Below are 16139 nucleotides of genomic sequence, written 5' to 3'. Positions count from 1 at the left end.
TTGTAGTAGATTCCCATCAGTAGTTTTGCCCAGTATGGGTTACATGTTTTACAGTAATGCTCAGTTTTGGCTGCATTTATTCAATTTAGTTGGTTTTCATTACTAAGCACATGCTACTTTTAGCAGCAGTTTGATGATTTGCAATGTATTAGTGAAGTTCCCTTGTATGTGACTAAGAAGAGGAGCTTTATCCACCCATGCTGACTGGGTGGAAAAACCTTGTCTTATATTCAAGTAAATACAGATGAAAACATGTAACTAACAACCCTAATTCTGTCAGCCATACTTGTCAATTAGAGCATTACTTTTCAAGTTGTTTGAAAACTGATTCAGATCCTTCAAAATCAGCTGAGTAACAGTGGCATAACTGAAGTAACATAGTAGTGAGTAATATAGAACTAATGGAGTTATCAGCAGCTGTGGCAGTACCTCACTACAAGGAGGATAGTCTTCCAGCAAACACTGGGGTGATTGGTAAATCCACAGATGACTGAGAAGGCCTATCCAGGACCCACACATTTTACTGCAGACATGGCAAATAATCCCATGAGGAAGGAGGTTTTCATAATGTCAGGTCACAGCTCTTTCCCTTTGTGTATCTATTTACCTCCACAGGGAAGTGATTCTGTTCAAGTGATCTTGTTGTATCCTCCCAGTGCTATTGGGGGTAATTCAGTGCTCAAGTCTCCCAAACATTGATGTTAATATCACATTTCTTCTGACTGGCCTTCAACATGTACTTGAGTCTCTTCTTTTGCCCACATCTACAGCAGTGACCATTAGTGAGCTGCAAGTATAGGACCTGTTCTGGAAACCAGGTGTCCAACAGAGCTGTCCTGTCCAACAGAGCTGGTGTTGTATAAACATGGCTTAAATGCTGCTAGAAATAGTGTTATATTCTCACTAAGAAACTATTGAGAGAAAAAAGTGGCTAGATAAATCCTATTATAATGGGTTGTACTTAAATTTACTGTTTATGGATTTTCTTGGGTTTGAGCTACACAGATATGCATTAGAAGTGGCTTTTAAAACTTTTAAAAACATACCATTACGGGAATTGGGCAGATATACACTCCACCTCAGGAAGTAGAGATCTTAGTGTCACTTTCAGTCTTGGTTTCCTGAACTCTTGCAGAATGGCATTGCAGCAATTTGTTCCCGCAGATTTTTCTGGACTTAATTTCCAGTAATCTGCAAAGTAGCCAGTTTCAATTCAATTTCATTCCTAGAGACAGCCTTCCACCTACCTACCTACCTGATTAAACAGTGCCTTCAAGCACTACCTGTGTTCTCAATTTCAAGGTGGAAAACTGTTCCAATGTGTCCATTCTTGCTACTCCTCAGTCCCACCCCCAGCCTACCCACTGATTACTTCTAGGGTTGCTTGGGGAAAGTAAGCAAGTAACAAGCAAGAAAGCAGTTACTTTTGGGTACTCCACAAAGACCCTTTGCTCAGCAAATCTTGTCTGTGAGAAAATACAGCTATTACAGTGAATGTCTTTTGACTGTCACACTGAAGATTTTCATCACTAATCACCTCCAGTATGACTAGCTAGTGATTGGTTTCTGGAAACAAACACATGTTCCCACACCCAAAAAGGGAATGGTAACCCCCCAAAAAGAAAGAAAAAATGTACTGTGAAGCAAAAGTTTATTTTTCTTACAGTCAGAAAAAAAGGTTTCCTTCCTTCTACACTGCAACAACACTGCTGGAAGAAGAAACAGGCAGCTCAAAATAATTCATAAATGCTACATAATGAGCATATACTAAATTTTACCAAGCACATTAATATGGAATGATTAAGTGTTACCATAGTGGAAAAATGTGTACACAGAATGGCACCCAACCCCCATGTGGCAGGAGACCACCAACTCCCCTCAGCAGTTCAGGCTTCCTTCTGTACACACATGCGGCCTATGGATGGCACCCCTGCATTACTAGGATTGGTTGAATTGTACTTATGATGGTAGAGTGATGAAGTGATGATGTTTTATTATCTGGTACTCACCAGGGAGTTGTGTGTGTAGTACAGAAGCTTTCTCCAGTTCACTTGGGTCAGAGTACTGCAAGGATGCACCTAGAGTAAGCAGTTTTCACTGATGTCTGTAGGATTGTAGATGTCATTTGGTCTTGACATCTGGTGTGTTTTCTGTTCAAGTCTTGAGCAGCAGTAGGAGTTCCCTAGGATATTCCAAGCCTTTGGTTTGTGCCCGAGACCTTGACCTTGCCCTTGTTCTGAGCCTCTTCTGTCCTAATGCTTTACACATCCCTGTTGACAGACTTGTCTGGGTCCTTTCCCAAGTTGTAACAATGTAAAGCTTTGGCTCTTACATAGTTTAAGCATTTTGGTTGTTGGTTTCAAAAAGCCAATTTTACAAAATGGTTGCCCAACAAAAAAATAGCAATAGGGTGCCTTTGGAATTATTGAAAAAAAAAATCTGGTCATATGCTGTGCCTATACTCCTTGGAGCAATATAGCTAGCAAAGGCATTACAGAATTTCCTCATTGGGGAAGCAAAGCACTGTGGGATAAAGGTGGATTGACCAATTTGCTAGCACTGGCTGGTGAGACTGAAAGACAAAACCTGAAGTGCTTTGTCACCACAGTATGTCAGTCTCATCCTTGTTATCCATGGTTGTGAAGCTGGCAGGGGAAGGGGAGGAAGACTGACTATAGAACGTGTACCAAATTTGATGTTCATTTTTTATTCTTATTAAGTACAGTAAAATCCTTGTTACCTGGCATGAGTGGGGAATGATGGGTGCTGGTTATGTAAAAAATTATTTATCTGAGGCAGATAATGCGGAGCAGGAGGGGCAAGGGGTGGGAAGAAGGGTGGTGGCAGCAGCACACGGAACAGGGGGAGGTGTGGCAGTGACTACAAGCAGAGCAGCAGCAGTGCAGGGTGGTGGGTGGCACCAGGGGCCGCCGCGTGTGAGTTTTCCCACCCCTCACATCCATCCAGCTAGCCAGAAATTCTGGTTAATTGAGTATTTCACCTTGAAGGATGCTGGATAACAGAGATTTTACTGTAGTTATACTGTTGTTATTTCTCTGGTTGGCCAAAATTAACTTAGATGAAACTTTTGTTGTTTTGGACCTTGAAAGGCTAAGATAGTAATGCTAAAAACAAAACAAAATAAACCCCGCCAGAAAGAACAGAAAACAAAAATAGCCTCCCACCGCAAGTCCCAGACTTTTCAGAAAATGTAAATAACTCTGAATGCTAAGTTATAATTTCTCTATGGTTAGCACACAAACAAAAAAAGTAAAATATCAGCTCAGCAAATACAGTTTACTAGACAGTTGGGTAGTTCCGGCAGTGAACTGAAAACAGTGAAATCCAAGAGAGCATCAAGATATATCTCAAATCAGAAATCAGAGAGCCTAAACACAAAAAGAATACCCTCATTACTTATGCAAATTAGCCTACCATATTAAGTCCAGCAATATGCAGCAATTGTGCAACAATAAGAAAAGAAACTAAGTGTACACCTAGAAAAAAAAAATTATGCTTAAAAATTAACAGCTGTATGTGTTAGTCAAGGACACTGGCAATTAATTCTAAAACTTGCTCCAGTATTGAAACTATTGCCTGATTTTTTTTTTTTTACATAACACTGCCTACTTAATAATACTTTTGCCTTATTATTTACATATTTATAAATGCTATATTCCAGAATCAATTTTTTTAAACCTTCTTGGGAGAATTCAGATGGGCTGAACTGAAACAAGGTACTGCTGTGCATCATCTGACTGTTCAATTTTTACTGCTGTTTTAAGAATCCTAATGCATGATATATGTTATATTTGTGCACACTCTCAAATTAATTGCTGCCTATTAACCAATGGTTTGAATACTAAATTTTGGATTAAAAGTCAACTTGGATTCTCAAAATAATGAAACCTAAAATAGTTTGTAAAACATTTTCATAGTTTATTTTTTGGGCTATCTTGGATATTATCATATCAGGTCATTACAACTGAGTGGTACTTCTTTTAAGCAGCCCTCAATATGGCTTCCAATTTGCACTGTGAATTTGTGCAAAAAACATGGTATTTGAAAATAAAACTGGCATTTTTATAAGCAAGTTTTCTATTCAAATATCCAACAAATACATTTATACATGCAAATGCTATTTGAATAAGCAAACTGAGGCATACATGGATGTCAACTATGCAGGGAACTATCAAATTCATAAGCATTTCTTTAAAAGTTCACTAAGACATGTCTTAGCTCCTATCCTTATTTGTTTTTTTTTGTTTGTTTGTTTTTTTAATATTGATTTTTTTCATGATAAGGCTATTTTCCTTGTACTTTTGTCATTTGTTACAAAATTCATGTAAAAGTTTTCTTTTCCTCAGTTGTGCCTCACTGCAGAATGTAAGAACAAAGAGGAGGATGGAATATGAAATAGCTGCTGACAATGCGGAAGCGTTGAAAAAGTTTTTTTTTTTTAAATAAATATTACATTGTTAGCCACAATTTAAGAAAAACCTATGCTCTTCTGTTACCTTGTGAAAACATCAAGAAAATCACCAAGTCCAATACAGCATCATCTGTATTAAAAACATTGTACAGAGGAGCATTAGCTGACAAGTTTTCATCCAGCTACTTCATGAATTATCATTAACTGTAATTTTTCTGTTCCGAATATCAAGATTTTTCTGCAGCCGAACAAATGTTAGCTTGTTTTCCTCTTGATTTTTAACCTTTTATCATACAGAAAAATTAAATAAAACAAAAACTGCATGTCTTTAGAGAATCACAATCACCTCTATAATTCTATAAATAACCTCTGCACAATAACTCATGGCATATATAAAAGCAATGACAAGGTCACTTAGTATGAACAATTCACGATCAGTTACCATGGCAACAGAAATATGTGGTAACAGGGAAAAAAGAAGCATGGTAATAATAAAAGGATGTTTCCATTATGCAAGCTATTTTCATGATTTATCCAAAGGGGCTTACCTCATGTTCTGAAGGTCTTAGGCTCAAGACTGCTCTCACACCAATTTATATCCATGTTAACTCCAATTTCAGTGGAGGCTTATAAAGAAAGAGAATCTAGCCCCTGTTTAGTAGGGTATTTTAATCTTATTTGTATGCAGAGCTGCAGCACTTTTGGAGTGATTTTGATCTGCACATGCATGTGTTGAAAAATCACTTAGTAACATTATATATCATTCGCTGTTTATCACAAAGCGGATATATTTATACTATATTTACATTGTATCATATATATTCTGCCTAGGGATATTCTCAAGCTTCTCTTCTTTCAATTAAAATTGACACAAAGTGATGCAGAAATTTGTAACAGATCCTAAAAACTTGAGGCACATACTGTACTAACCTCTAGATTTAAGTGCATCACAGCAACAGGTTTTCATTATAAAGCCTCTGACTATAGTTAAATTCTTTTCTTACTCTTAATTAAGTTTTGTGTCCTTTCCAAGCCAAGTTTTCTCAACTTATATGGCATGTCTGTTAATGGAAGCAGATGGTCAGCAGGTCAGTGATTGAAAACTGGATGTTACCAACTAAGATTGGTTACTTGTCCTATGGTAATTGTTTCTGCAAATAATGCAGCAAGCATGGATCCCAATGTAGGTGCGCACGCTCATCAAGCACAAGAGGCTAGATGGGCTTTCCATTATTACTGTTAGCTATTGGCAATACAGATGCACCTTGAACCTTTTTCTGCTCCTTTCACCAGGGAAATGAGTGGAACACATAGGGAAATGGGTAGAACAGGTGTGTTCCGCTTATTTCCCTTGCTATTAATACCTTGCATTACTGGAGTCTCTAGAAAGCAGAAATACGCATGTGAAATGGATGAGGATTTAAACAAGACGATCTAACTCCTTTTGATATTATGGTTTTGGATGCATGACCACAGATGTCTCTAGAAAACAAGACCTCTTTCTCTTCCTTAGCTGTGGAGACTGGCTTTTCTCTAAGTGAACCCCCCTTTCCCCCAAATGGGCATCGAGGCATACTATATATATATGTGGCTAATTCACACTTTTTTAGCTGAACAAGTGCCAGTCTTGATGGGCCCATAGACTGGCAGGGTTGATCACAATCTTAGAAGGGAAAATGTTCCATACAACATGCAATATATATGCTGTAATGACAGTGAATAAAAGCAGATGTCCTCCAGAGCAAAATCAATATGATACCAAAGTCTGATATCAGCTCAGCAATGATGCTAGATTCTGTTTCTTCTTTAACCTCATATCTTAAAATAAGTGCTCTGTTCAGTGCTGTTATGAGTTTCACTGGCATTAGGGATGGAGTACTAATGTAATCACCAGCCTTGTGGTCTGCTCCTTCTCTCCATATCCCTCCATCAAAGCCTTCACTGTGCCTATAATCACAATGCAAGGGCATTTAGCTGCTTCTTGAGCTTTTGCTCCATTGCTTGGAGCAGCCCTATTTGGTGAGTGATTTCAAGAAATTAAAGTGTGGATGCCAGCTTCAAAGCAAAGGCTATTGTCAGCATGGGCAGTATTGGTGTTACCAGTTTTTTTCCTCGGCATAATCTCTTCAGTGACCTTTGGGAAAAGGAATGCAAAAAACTGGCTGGAGGTCATATTAAGAGTGCAGGGGGAAACTATCCCAATACAACAGAAGTATTCAAAGTGTAACAAGAGACTGGCCTGACTACACAACAATCTCCTCAAGAGGCTGAAACTCAAAAAGGAATCCATTAAAAAGTGAAAACATTGTCCTAAGTACTACAGAAGCATACTGTATGAGCATGCATGGAGAAAATCTGACAGGCCTGGGCACCATTTGAGGTGCAATTAGCAAGGGGAAACAAGGCTATGAAGAGAGATTCTAGGAGTATATCGTAAGTAAGAGGAAGTACAAGAAAAGCATGGGTCCCTTACTAAAAGCAGAAGGAAACGTAGTTACAAATGATGCAGAGGAGGCTGAAGTATTTAATGTCTTTTTTATTTCAGTCTTCATGAACAAGGTCAACTGCAAGATAACAAGTGCAGTTGACCACAAGATTGAGAAGGAGATAAACACTGGAAAAGGAATGGATTTGTAATAGGGAAAATACAGTGTCCATCTTCAAGCAAGGGAAGACAGAGGATCCAATGAATTACAGACCAGTCAGTCTCACCATGGTACTTGGAAAGATCATGGAACAGGTCCTCAAGGAATCTACTGTGAAACACCTAAAGGAGAAGTGTATCAGGAAAAACTAACATGGATTGAGCTAAAGCAAGTCATGTATGACCTATCTGACTTCCTTCTATGATACGATGATGAGACCCATGGTTTGGGAGAACAGAGGATGTGATGCACCTTGACTTTAGCAAAGCTTCTAACGCAGTTTCCCATGACATTCTCATTAACAAACTAGGGAAATACAGACTAGATGAAAGTATTGTAAGGTGAATACATAACTGGTTGGATCATTGTACTCAATAAGTGGTCATCAGTGACTCAAAGTCTAGTTGGAAGAAGGTATTGAATGAGGTTCCCCAGTAATCAGTTCTGATTATGGGGTTGTTTAATAGCTTCATTAATTACTTGGATGATGCATACATAGCAAACTGGCAGATAACTGCAAGTTGGGTGGAGTTGCAGATACTCCAGAGCACACAGCTAGGATCCAGAATGACCTAGATAGACTGGAGTAATAGTTCATAAATCAACCAGATGGGATTCGGCAAGAACAAATGCAAAAGTTATGCCCTTGGGAAGGAATACCTCCATGCACAAATAGAGACTGGAAATGATTGTCTAGGCTGCAGTGCTGTAGAGAAGGATCTGGGGGTTACAGTGGACCATAAGCTGAATATGACATGACAGCATACTCTTGTTGCAAAAAAAAGTGAACAGCCTCCTGGTTTGTATTAACAGAAGTATCACTTGCAAACCAAGGGTAGTGAGTTTTCCATTCCATTTAGCATGGGTGAAGTCTTACCTGCAGTGCTGCATCAAATTTTGGGCTCCATACTTCAAGAAGAATGTAGGCAGGTTGGAAAGAATCCAGCAGAGAGCAACAACAATAGCTAGTGTGGGAGGCAAGACCTATGAGGAATGTCTGAAAGAACTATGGTTATTTAGTGTGGAGAAGAGAAGCCTGGGGGGCAATCTTATTTCAGTTATCAAGCACCTGAAAGCTGATTATAGAGAGGATGAAGATGGACTTTTCTCTCTGGCTACTGGCAAGAAGAGTAGGAGGAAAGGCCTGAAGCAGAGGAAATTTAGATTGGAGATCAAAGAATCATAGAAAGTTAGGGTTGAAAAGGACCTCTGGAGGTCATCTAGTCCAACCCTCTGCTTAAATCAGACCATCCCCAAATAGACCATCCCAGCCAAGGCTGTGTTTAGCTGGGCCTTAAAAACCTTCAAGATGAAGATGAAAAAGAACTTCCTGATGATAAGGGTGATCAATGATTGGAACAGGCTAACTAAACAAGTTGTGGAATCCCCACCCTTAAAAAAGATTTAGGAACAGATTAGGCAGACACTTGCCTGGAATGATTTAGCCAGAGATGTTCCTGCCTTAGGCAGGGGTCTGGACTCAATGACCTAATGAATTCTGTTCCAGCTTTACTTCCCTATGATCATTCATTAGACATCAACTGCCTACTCCACGGGGTGTTAGATTATGCTGGGTTGTCCATTCATGGCATTATTGAGATGGTTTCCTCTAAATTGGTGAAGAACTGCAAGTATGATTCCAAAAGGTGAACTTTCAGCTTTGTGTTTCACAACTTCAAATACTCAGAGTATGATATACATGTCTATTTTAAAGTGCTCTTAGCCAAATGAGTCACCAATATATTAGTTGCTCTGACAGAATTTTAAGTCTTTTGTCTACCTTCTCTCTAAAAAGTAATTTTCTATTATTTTTTAAAGATGGCCATCCCTACTCTATAAACAGTCTTTGAATTGTTCTGCTTCTTTTACCATATATGAAGAAATGTCAGAACCACCAACATGGGGTCAAAGGGAAAAACAGTATTACACTTGGATGGGTACCCAGGGACCCTGTAAAAAGGCATTTTTATAGATCATGATCTCATAAGAAAAGTTAAGCTATACTGGGTATGGATTAATTTGCAGCCAGACATATATATTGGAAATTTCTCCCATCAGTTTGACAATTCTTTTTTTTATGCTTAAAAAAAATTCTTCTCTTAAAACTTTCTTAATAAATCAGCATGGCGTGATTCCATGTTTGCTGTCTTCCTGTTTTCTGATCAAAGTTGTTTAGTTTATTGCTTTCCCTCCACGCTTACCTGCTAGAACAGCAAATTCAACTAGGCTTTGACAATCAAGATAGCTTAACTCCTTCTTATGTTTTACCAGTATAACTTGAGATTTTACAAGCTTCACTCACTTCCTCAGTTGTAAGTCTGAATAGTGACTTGCAAAACACAACAAAAACAAAAAACAAAACAAAAAGATGGCATAATATAGTTCTTTATATTATTACTTCTTAATTATGCCTTAGCAAATTAATTGAGCAAACAAAATGATAACTCCTGGCCCCTTCAAATTTAAAATACAACCTAAAAGTTAAAGCACTGGAAAATCTGAGGTATACATGGCAGTTTTAAAAATGCAGTGATAAATGTAAGAGAAGCAATGAGACAGGAGGAACTGATGAATAAGGAGAGGTAAGAGATAGGGTAATATAAAGATTCAAGGATCACGTGGGTGAGGATTCATTGCTGCTGGCCCTTAAATTGAAAAAGGCAAGCCTGAAAGTATTAAAAACCTATGGAGAAGCTAATCTAACATACAAGGAAGGAGAGAGACTTACAACAAGAGAACCATCGACATTTCCATTTTTCTAGAGTAGGGGCGTCCAACCTTTTTGAATGTGGGGCTGGATCATGAACTTTTTATCACCCAGTGGGCCGGCAAGCTATATTCAAAGACCTCACAGGAAGCGGTATCACATCTCTCCCCCCCCCCAAAAAACCCCTAACGTACAGTGTTTACTTTCATTTCCCATCGCAGCACCTTGGGCCTCAGAAAACAGCTTGGAGGGCCGCATGACAGCCCACAGGCCGTATGTTGGGCAAGCCTGTTCTAGAGTTTTTAAAGATCATACCAATTTTCTGAAAAGGGATAGAAGTCAGACTACCAACAAAAGAAGATATCAAGTATAAAAACGGGCTTTGGTAATTTTTTAGTATAACAGGCTGATACAACATTTAGTCAGCAAACAAAATAAATGCACAAGTGGAAAAGGTATTCAGACACTCAAAGAGCAAAATTTAAAGTCATTTGAATATTATTGCAAGTGTGCTTTAAACCCACTATAAGGCTTTTAAAATCCAACTGCGCTCATCGCAGCTGACTGAAGGACGTTGTGTGGATTGATAAGGTGATGTAACAACCTGCAGCTTGGAACACAAGTTGTAGTGGTAATGATTTCGAGGGTAACCCCAGGAAGCACCATGTGCTTGGAGAATTGTGCAATAGCTCCAAGTACACAGTGTACTGCATGGCTGCAAGCAGAAGCAAGTGGCACATAGCCCTTCTAATACAAATTCAAGTTCTCGCAATCCAAATGGAGCCCCCTTATTATTGCACAGAGCTCCATGCATGAAACACATGATGAATGAATTTTCAGTTGTGTGACATTAAAACTCTATTTTCTATTAAATTATTTTCAGTTTACATGTAGTAATGATTTCATAAATAGTTACATAAGGATTGATACCATGGATGGCATAGAGCTGAATTATAAAACAATCATTCCAATCATGTTTCAACATAATAATTGGTTTTAAAAATAGACAAATTACATGATAAAACCACCCCTTTAATTTGAAACAGGCACATAGTGACGGCAGGAAGGTAAGCTAGAACTTAATCAGAGCTGAAAAGCAGAAGTAAAGACAAAGGCAATGGGTGGGACCTAAAGACATTTACCATCTGAGCTGTACTCCCAACTACGTGATCCAGAGAAAAAATTAAACTGTTTGCCTGAGTGAGTATGTAATGGCATTTCAAAGCTTTTTCTAAGAATTAGTAGAGTTGGCAGTGTATGAAAAAATAAGAGAGTGTCACCAGTGGAAGGTGAAATGCGGCTGCCTTATAATAACATTTTTTTTCCTGTATTAAGTTAAATAGTGCTGCCAAATCTCAGTTGTGTGTGCTTTGTGAAATCTGGAAGCCAATTTTTCAAATATTTTATCTGTCTTTCATCACTTTACTTTGTTTTTTCTCCCTCTATTTTGATCTGGAATTGTTTTTTGCATTAATTATTATTTCCCCAAAACATCTGTGCACCATATTGTGAGACCTAAGCACTATTTCAATAGATAACACAACTTTTTGCTCACTTGCTTTAAAATGAATATATTTTGGAAACTGTAGTTATAGGTCCATAGTCATATTTGATTTTTGCCCTCAACTATATTTTGTCATTATAGATTCACCTTCATGTACAATATTTATCTCACATGCATGCATAAAACACTACACTATCCATCCAGAATACAAAACTAGTATGCAGTTCTGAGAAACGCAAGGAATTGTAAAATCGTATCAGAAAAAAACAAACAAACATTATCTGCCATAAAGTAATTCAGTTTGACATCCTAATGACCTGTCCTGGTCAGTGGTCTCCATCAGCATAGGATATTTGCAGCATTACATTACAAAAGATCTCACACTGATAAAAAGACACAGAAAACTTACAAAACATGTTCAATCATCTATCACAATAACTTATCCAATTGTAACTACAGGGGTATTTTAAGTAGGCAGGATTTAACTGCCTATTTGGAATTTGGCCAGGACACTAGGGATAATAATTTTTTAAGGATTAATTAGAGCATGAAAGATGACAGGTATATAAAAATGGCAGATGAAGTTGGTTGATTCATAGACAATGTATGAAGCAAATGTATTAGCAATGATAAAGCAAATTTTCTCATTCTGCCCTGCCGATATACCAATTTCCTAAAATAGAAGAGAGTATGCATTACAATGAATGCATTAAATGGTCTAGTCCTTCAACAGAAACTACTAGCAATTATTGTGAGTAGGGAATATAGGGGCGGGGGATGCATTATGTGGTTATGTACCTATCAGTCTGTTAAAATCTAGACAGAAACCTCTACTTTCAGGTTAAGCAACCAAATGTTTTCTGATGGCAACATCTTTTAGTCAACATTGGCCTTATCAGAATTTGCTTTACTATATGAAATTACATATTTATCCCAGTGTGAAGGTTGTGTATTTTATTAAAAAATGATTATTTGATTGATATTTGATTTAAATTTTATCTCATTTAAATATGATCTCATTAAAAATATATGCCTTTGAGAACTCATGGAGACCAGGTTAAGTCACAGAAAAATGGAAAAGGACAATTTTAGAAAATGGAGAATTACAGATCTGCTAGTTTAACTTAGATACCTTACAAGACACTGGAACATATCCCCAAACAATCATTTTGTAAGTACACAGAGAATAACAAATTGATAAGCAACAGCACCCATGTGGTTTCCTCCATGGAGAAGATAACAGATTTTGTGGATGGGAGGCAATAGTGGATGAGATGCATCTCAACTTTACTAAAGCTTTTGACATTCATCTCCCATAATTCTTAAAAGTAAGCTAAGGACATATGGTATGTAGATTTGGTGTCAAAGACATGGATTGCAGTCTGGATCTACAGGCCACCTGCAGTTGGGGACATGGCCAGAAGTGGGAGTGGCTCGCTGAATTACAGGGGAAATCAGACACAGCAATCAGTGGCAGGAAGGTAAGTGAGGGCTAACAGCCCCAACTGCCCTCTGACCACTTTTCCCATTACCACCCCCACAGTCCCATCACTGCTGCCACTGCTGTGTACCCCGTGCTAGACTCAGAGCTAAAGCTATCACTACTGTGTGGTCAGTGGAGTCAGAGTAGCTGTTCCGGCATGAAACACATATTGGCAGCAGCAGCTCCAGCCCAGCACGCAGCACACGTCAGAAGCAGAGCCACCATTGCAAGAGCCACCCTGTACCCTGGGTTGGATCTGGCCCAAAAGGAGCCCTGTAGTCCAGATCCAAGCTAGGACAGGTGAGTTGGATACCCCTGGCATAGATGAAATGCCTTTAGCATGAATGAACAACCAGTTAGATAATCACTCTCAACGTGTAGTCATTAATTACTCAACAATACAGTGAAAGGAAGTAACAAGAGGGTCTGAGCCCAACACCATTTAGCAGAAACATTAGAAGACAGGATTAGGAATCAAAGGGACCTTGAAAAAAATTGAAAAATGGTCTGAAATTAATTCCATAACAGCTTTCAAATAGAAAAAGGGGATGCTAGTCAACAGTTCTCTGTCTCCATTAGGGACAGGGCAAGAACTAATGGGACTTACAGGAAAGTTTAGTTAGCTATTAGGAAGAACTTTCTTATTATAAGGATCATTAAACACTGAAACAGATTGCCAGTGGAAGATTTTAAATTGATGTTAGACAAGCATTTGAGGTCTGAAGATCCCATTCAATCCAATTTTATTAAAAAGTTACCATAAGTCTCTCTGGGGTAAACTGAAAACTAATATTCCTATACCCATTTGCCCAGTTTGGTCCATGCTATATTCCCAATCAACACGTAAATACAATTCCCAAGATATCTTTGCTGATTGTTCAATTGTAGGTACTGGCTATTCAGTCTTTTAAAACTAAAATGGCTTTCAGCTATAATCTATGATTGTACTTCAACCATAAACCTCACAAACAACCTGTCTACCCGTACACCTCAATTTCTTGATGTGCCAATCTCTGCATTCATTATTTGCTGATTATTTGACAGAATTCATGTTGACATCATGCAGTGAAGGCAAAAATGCAGATTCTCTATTTTTGCAGTAACTAGCAGGTGTAGATTCTGGCTTAAAGTCATTGTCACAATGCCAGCTTCCTTTATAATCATTTCAGCTTTCCAAATGGCATCCTTTTTAAAAGTTGTTAAGGTTTTTATTCCCCTATTATGATTTTTTTTTAAAGATAGTAAAACACTGTTCAGTCTTATAAACAAAGTATTGAGCATATGGGCAGTTTAAGTTAAAACTAGCTGCATTTTTCTGTTAAATTTAAACTAAGTTTTGGATGTTGAAGGAGCATTTATTTATTTATTCTAAGTGGAGACTTTTAAGCATCTCTCAAGTTCTCTTTCAAGCTGTATCTATTAGGGCAAGCATTATAAATATGCCCTCCTCATCTAACAGAAATATGGAACTATCATAATTCATATTAACATTATCTTAAAACCAGATTAAATGATGAAATAAATTATGTTTCATTTCAGGTAACAACCTTTTGAATGACATATATCTAATGCTAGAATATTACCAGTATGACCACCTCTGCTGTGCTCCCAAAATGTAATACTAAATATATTCCAAATATATAGAACGTTCACAGGCTGTTCATCTTGTTCCGGTAAATATCCATACTTATCCTCACACCTTAATTTGCTTACATTTCTTTTTTTTGAATGAGGAATATTCAGAGAATGTTAAATGCAAGTATGTTAGAGGTAGACAAACATTTTCAACTAGTATTTTACTAATGAAAAATATGCACATTGAAATAAGCATTTGTGAACAAATGTCCAAATGGCCTATTTTCTTCAGAAGAAAAAAAAAAACACAAAAAAGTTGAAGAAGTTGAAAAGTGTTAATATTCCAAAAATCAAACATTTTGATTTTTTCATTGGAAGTAACATATCATTTCAAATGTTAAGTTATATTTAGAAAGGGTAAAAAGCCCTACAAGTGACATATTTTGGTTCAAATGACATATTTCAGTAGGCCCAAAAGAGATAACTTTCCATTTTAGATTACAGGCTGAACTACATTTAAAAATTTTTTTTTTTAAATCGATCCATCAAAAACTAGGGCTGTGTGAAGCTTTGGTCCCCAATTCCATTCAGCAGAGATTTGGCCTGATTCGGTGGCTGAACCTCTGAATCGAATGAGGAGACCTTTTATTCTCTCTGAACTGAATTGGAACCCTCCAAATTGATTTGGAAAGATTCAGAGATTCAGACAGACACAGCTTTAAATGTTTTTTCTACATACCTCAAGGTTCCAAGGCAGCTTATGAATGCTGTGATGGTGAGGCAGATGGAGTGTCCAACAGGAGTGTGAGGGACTCCCCAGCACACTTGGTAGCAGACCCGGAAGTGGACCAGAACAACTTCCAGTCCACTTCCATGTCCACCAGGGAGTGCTCAGGGCCCCCCCCCTCCATGCTCCCCTGGCCTGGCAACTGATGCCTCCTGGGTTTGGGTGGGCACCCAGGGTCCCACCATGGCTGACTGCCAAGCCAGGGTAAGTGGGGGGGTGGGGGGAGTGGGCCAGCATGCTCCCCAGCGGGCCCAGAAGTGGACAGGAAGTACTTGCAGTCCACTTCTGGGTTTGCTGTTAAGCACGGGGGGGGGGGGGGGGAATGTTCCTGTGGGACTCTCCATCCACCCCAGCATTGCAGTATTCGCAAGCCATAATTGGTACCTTGTGGGATGTAGAAAAAAAAACATTTAAAAGTTATGTCTATGGCCGAATTGCTGGTTTTCTGAAAATTGCTGATTCTCTGAATCAGCATCGAATCTTCAGGTTCAGATTTGGCCAAATCAAACTGGGGACAGTGATCTGAATCAACTAATTGAATCACTGTCCCCAATTTGGGCTGAATCTGAATCCGAATCAAATATGGCACATTTCACACACCCCTACTCTACATATAGAGGAGAACCCACAAGCAGGCTCAGTTTCTGCAGAAAAGTTCAGCTGCGGAAAAAGAAGAGGAAGAGTAGCAGAGTGGGATGCACATCCCAGGACTAAGATGGAGTAGGATGACAGAGAAAACATGGCGAGCAGCACATCCAGCAAGGACACCTGCAGACCACCCTGCCACTTGCCTCCCAAACCTAAAGGAAAACATCAGGGTACAGCAGGTGAGAAAGGAGGCAAAGCCAGAGGAAGGAGGGTTGTGACAGCAGGCTACATCAGCAGGTAACTGGAAAAAACAGTGATTGCCTTCATGATAGCTTTGCTGACAGTCAAGCAGATACATAACTGTCTGGATTATCAAGCCAAATGAATAGTTATCAACAGCAGTTTGGCAAAAGATACA

The 16139-nt window shown here is 38.5% G+C and overlaps 1 protein-coding gene across 15 annotated transcripts in view; it reads right to left on the bottom strand.

Moving 5' to 3' along the window:
• Positions 1–16139, bottom strand: part of RBFOX1 (RNA binding fox-1 homolog 1) — a 1765957-nt gene that overhangs the window by 1688192 nt on the left and 61626 nt on the right. The gene's annotated exons all lie outside the window — the stretch shown is intronic.

The sequence above is a fragment of the Alligator mississippiensis genome, chromosome 13 (assembly GCF_030867095.1).
Source record: "Alligator mississippiensis isolate rAllMis1 chromosome 13, rAllMis1, whole genome shotgun sequence".
NCBI lineage: Eukaryota > Metazoa > Chordata > Crocodylia > Alligatoridae > Alligator > Alligator mississippiensis.
Note: the sequence above shows the minus strand (reverse complement) of the source record. Positions and strands in the feature narration are given on the sequence as shown.